The following is a 6,000-nucleotide window of genomic DNA, read 5'->3' on the forward strand; positions in this document are numbered from 1 at the left end:
CAGTTTGTATATTTACAAGGTGGCTAATTCGTATTAATTTGTACGACCAGACTCGTTTCTGTATTTGTATATGATTTGCTTTTGCCCCTTGACGTTGTGGTTGGAGGGCAGTGTTTGGTGGTGGGTTTTTATTACTGTTTTATAGTTGTTGTTGTTTTTTTTTTTTGTACAATTCACTTTGTTCGAATTAGCCAACTTGTAAAATGTGCAAACAATTCCCATGAGATCAGGCTGGAAATTTACATTTATATTCATGCATATTCATCCAAAGCGACTTACAGTACATGCAATGTATACATCTTATCATCTTACATTTACATTGCATTTAGTCATTTAGCTGATGGTTTTATCCAAAGCAGCTTACAAATGAGGAAAACAATGAAAGCAGTCACGTCAAAAAAGGCCAGGAAAGTATTACAATAGTCTAGTCTGCTTAGGACTAAAGCCTGGACGAGGATTGCTTAACATGCTGACAGGAAAGGTCTGATTTTCCTGATGTTGTAGATGATATATCTACAGGATGAAGCATGCTACCAATGTGATCAGTGAAACTCAGCTGGTCATCAATGATCACTCCGAGGTACCTGGCTGTGCTGGATGAGGATATGGTAGATGAGTCCAACTGAATTAATAAGTTGTGTTGTATTGTCGAGTCATCCAAGATCACTAGCAGTTCTGTCTTTGCTAGGTACAGCTCTAAGTGATGGTGCTTCATCCAGACAGAGATATCACTCAGACAGGTGAAATTGTAGGATCATCTGGTTAAAATGAGAGAAGAAGTTGTGTGTCATAAGCATAGCAATTTCAGAATGACAGATCCTAAGGATGCCATGCAAATTAAGAAGAGCAGTGGCCCAAGTACTGAGCCCTGAGGCACCCCCTTAGTGAGATGATGAGACTCAGCGACCTCTACACTTCAAGTTACCCTGAATGACCTACCTCAAAGGTAAGACTTGAACCACTGGTTCTGAGACACCCATATTCCTGAGAGTTGACATGAGGATGTCATGGTTAACAGTGTTAAAAACAGCAGACATGTCCAACAAGATGAGGACTGAGGACTTAAAAACTGCTTTAGATGGTCTCAGTGCCTGAATAACAGAAATATGTGTATTCCCTGGGAATTGAACCAACATGTTTTTGCTGGTAATACAGCACAAAGGAACATTAAATGCTCAATCTACACCATCAGAAAAAGATATTCAAAACTGATCCCTAGCTGTCACTGATTAATTTTTAGTCTTAAGGTGCAAAGGTGTACTTTTTAAAGGTACCGCCACCCATTAAAAAGAGTACACCTTTGCACCTTAAGGGCCAGATTCACTAAAAGGGCCAAATTAGCGTGAGAGCACAATTCCAATAATGTGTGATGGGAGTGGTAATATATGCGGGTTAGTTAGTAAAAAATGCAAATTACCGTAAAACTTAAAAAAATAGCTGAGTCCCAATAGACACCTGTCTCTTTTAGACGCCTGGTGTGGCGACAGGTTTGGGTAAATAAACACCTGTCTCAAATAAAGGCCTGGTCTGTTTTTTAGTTTCGGGTTGTATTTAATCTTCTAAAACCTGTCAGATCATCTGTTTAAGCCAGTTCTTTAGCACATGCTAAAGTTTTGATTACCGGTAGATGTCACGTGACAGACGCAATCGTTCCGTTACTCATCACTATGACAACACAACAAGGTTCGTCGTCAGGATTGCAGTGATGATGACAGTAGCGAAGGGGCAATTGGGAGAGTCGGGATATGAAGTAACCTCCTGCTGTCATGCTTGAACAATTGAATTAAAAGCCTGTCTCTTATAGATGCCTGTCTCTTTTAGACGCCTGGTGTGACGATAGGTTTGGGAAAATAAAAGCCCGGGCTATTATTTGAAGTTTTACAGTATATAACAGAGGCGCAACAGCTGATTTCCAACGCATCTACTAAGAGCCGCTCAAATTAGTTAATTGTCGCAAATATGCAGAGCTGATCTTGAATTCAACACCACAGACATCGCAGTGCAAAATCCGGGGTGTGTTATCCCAGCTAAAAAACCGATAGTACACTGAAAAAAACTGGAGGACAAAAAAATGAAGGTTTACAAGAAGTTTTGAAACACCAGGGGCCTAATTTATAAAATTGTGCGTAGGATCCTTACCAAAAGTCTATGTACGCACAAAAGCCAAAAATGGCATACGCCAAAAAATATTAAGACTTATAAAACAAAGCAATGTTCCCTTTATAAGTCACAGATCACCGACAAGTGTGCGTACATGAATCATTCTCTCACCCTGCAAGCCCGTTGTCCCATTAAGTTTCTTTTTTTTACAGATCACAACCTTTGCGTGGGAACTGGCGTACGCACGTTTTTTAGCCCCATTTTGTGCGTACCTAGTGACTCCTATTTTATTTACTTCAGCAAATAAAAAAATAACATGGCTTGGCAAATAATATTTTTGAATAAGTTCCTCTGGCATTTCAAATAAACGCGGAAAAATCCTCTGCCTTGTATCACCTATTCTTTGATATTTGAGATGCCTCATTTATTAAGAATAATTGCAGCCATTTCAAGCCCAAAGTAATTTAAATAATGTAAATAACGCATAGGCGTTAAATATTGGCACAAATACCAGTAATAACACATTCGCAAACATTAGTAAATCGCGTTGTGAGAATCATTTAAATAATCTCCTCCCAAAACTTTTGCATATGAAAATTTTATACGCAATGCATCAATATTTTTTGGTACTCCAATGACTAAAAGCTAACAGACATTAATATGCCAAATTTCCACTTTGCTTGGTAACGGTAAACGGCCACAGTCAGGCTAATTATATCTTGTTGATTTTTTGTTCCAGTTATTATTAACATTGAATATTGGTGACATATATGATACTACTGTTCTGATGAACACTTAAACTGAAAAAAGGTAATTATCCTAATCATTTCCTTTATATTACCACCCACCCATAAAGTAGAGAAATGCACAAACACACACTGCTAATGATTGCAAACAATGCAGAGTGAATGAATGAGAGACAGACAGGTGGAGGTGCACATGTTGGAGAGAAGGGACGTTCAGGATTTCTGGAATTTTATAAAACAAATGAATTGTAATGTGAAGGGCATCGAGATTCGATTAAATATGTAGGATGTGATTTTTAAATAACGCCGTGACAAATGTGTCAGAGTAAACAGGATGTCTCTTAGAGGCTCAATGTGACAACAACACAAAGATGCATAAGTAGAGCAACCCACAGAAGAAAACTGAGCAAACATCAGATGTACTATATGCAAATGCCTTTGCTATAATCCATAAGAGAAAATAACTCCATAGCTATAATCTCTCTCACACCTGGAAACCATAAGATCATATACAAACACATGCCAGCCTTCAAGCAAGGTTAAAAGAGAAAACAGCTGCTGCTGATAGTGCCGCAGGTGTCCTGTATTATGATAGCAAATGCTACCACAAAAGCACACGCATGTGGTTCATATCGTATCACATATTTTTCTTAGTACACATATTAGATATAAAGAGTAAAATACAAAAACTAATACACTCTCAGAAAACCAAAAAGGTACAAAAGTTGTCTCTTGGCCAGTAACTTTTTACAATGTACACTTTTGTACCTAAAAGGTGCAGATTTATACCTCAAAGGTATATATTGGTACCTTATAGGTACATGTTGGTACCAACATGGTACATATTAGGACCATTTTAAAAGGTTTCCGTCCCACTGACACCATTTTTATCTACTTTTCTGAGAGTGTACAAATGTTCAGGCTGCAAGCTATAGGTTTGATGCATAAAAACGTGCTGCTTTTGGATAAAAGCATATGCTTCCGAAAGAAGCATCTTGAATTAAATTTAGTGCAAATAAATGGGACAAGGGCCCCTTTTCCACCAAGGCAGTTTGAGTGCTTATTTAGAGACAGTACTTAGTTAGTTCTTTCTTTTTTGACACCCAAAGCACCAGCTCTGAACCAGGAAAAGTGGTTCCTTAGTACCATCAAAACCTTGGCTAGGTTGGGCACTGATCAGGGAGTCGACTATTTTTAAGGGCTGTCTCAATCGCAAAATCCTTCTAGTGCACTGGAACGTTCGTTCCCTAAATATTCCCACAATGCAATGCAAAAACCATTGAGCATTGATGGCCCCTATGTTCCCTTAGTGGAAATCAGGTGACCTTTTCTGAAGCTCCCAAACCGAAAATCGTCAATTTAATAAACTTCATCAAATGCGACAGAACTTTTATAAAGACAAACATTTGTTTTAGTTGTAATATAAACACACATCGCTAGACAGGAAGGGACCACAATCTACATTTTTATAATAAATCTTTGAAAATCAAGTTATGGATTTGATTTTTTTTATGTTTTTATAACCTAAAGATGCTATGTGAAAGTTTGTAACAGAAAATAGTGGTTTTTATCTAGTCACTTTCTTGGTATAGAAAACACGTTTTTACCGAAATTTGTCAAAATGGATTTATTGCGTTTTGGAACCAAACTCTTCAATATTACATTGAGTTTCACATACACGTTGCATTTGATATGTTTGTATGCCAGTGTAGATATCCAAAGTCATGACCATTAATACCCAGCAAGCAATTTTGGCTAAAACAAGACTAAATTTGGGCTGTCAGTAAAAGTCTAAAAGACGTCTAACAAAGCCCAAGAATACGAAGCTCCCTAACCGAAAATCGCCAATTCAATAAACTTCATCAAATGCGACAGAACTTTTATAAAGATAAATGTTTGTTTTAGTTTTAAAATAAACACACATTGCTATTTAGGAAGGGACCACAATCTACGTAATATTTTAACATAATAATCCTCTACATTTTTGCACGGATATGTAAGAGAATAATGAAAGCGTTCAACTTCCGGAAGACGAACCCGAAATCTTGACCAGGACGCGTTCACGAAGAATGCCACGTATGGTCACCCTACAAGTGTAGCTGCATGCTAAGGCTAACTTTGCTTTGTGTAAATGATAAAATATGTTATGTACTTACTGTTATTCGATTGCAACCTCCGTTTATATATTGCATTGAGTTTCACGTACACGTTGCATTTGATGTGTTTGTATGCCAGTGTAGATATCCAAAGTCATGACCATTAATACCCAGCAAGCAATTTTGGCTAAAACAAGACTAAATTTGGGCTGTCAGTAAAAGTCTAAAAGACGTCTAACAAAGCCCAAGAATAGACGAAGCTCCCCAACCGAAAATCGGCAATTCAATAAACTTCATCAAATGCGACAGAACTTTTATAAAGATAAACATTTGTTTTAGTTTTAATACAAACACACATCACTATTTAGGAAGGGACCACAATCTACGTAATATTTTAACATATTCCTCTAAATTTTTGCACGGATATGTAAGAGAATAATGAAAGCGTTCAACTTCCGGAAGACGAACCCGAAATCCTGGCCAGGACGCGTCCGCGAAGAATGCCACGTATGGTCACCCTACAAGTGTAGCTGCATGCTAAGGCTAACATTGCTCTGTGTAAATGATAAAATGTGTTATGTACTTACTGTTATTCGATTGCAACCTCCGTTTATATATATTACATTGAGTTTCACATACACGTTGCATTTGATGCGTTTGGATGCCAGTGTAGATATCCAAAGTCATGACCATTAATACCCAGCAAGCAATTTTGGCTAAAACAAGGCTAAATTTGGGCTGTCAGTAAAAGTCTAATAGACATCTACCATAGCCCAAAAATAGACGATAGATATACATTTAAAACAAATGAAAGCAAACACCTATTGACTTTGCTTACATGTTGGATTATCATACAAGTTATTTTGGCAAAAATGGCATGTAACCAAATTTAAGGTTATTTAGGGTAGAAGTGAGTTACTCACAGCCAGACTAAATTGGGTCTATAGTTAGCCGTCATTTCAACGTCTCGGTTTTTGCTTGCTGGGTAGTGTTTATATAAATGAAATTGAGTTGCACGTACACGTTGGATTCCCACATTTGAAAGCAATTGTAGGTAA

Source organism: Misgurnus anguillicaudatus, chromosome 17, assembly GCF_027580225.2.
Source record: "Misgurnus anguillicaudatus chromosome 17, ASM2758022v2, whole genome shotgun sequence".
Lineage (NCBI taxonomy): Eukaryota > Metazoa > Chordata > Actinopteri > Cypriniformes > Cobitidae > Misgurnus > Misgurnus anguillicaudatus.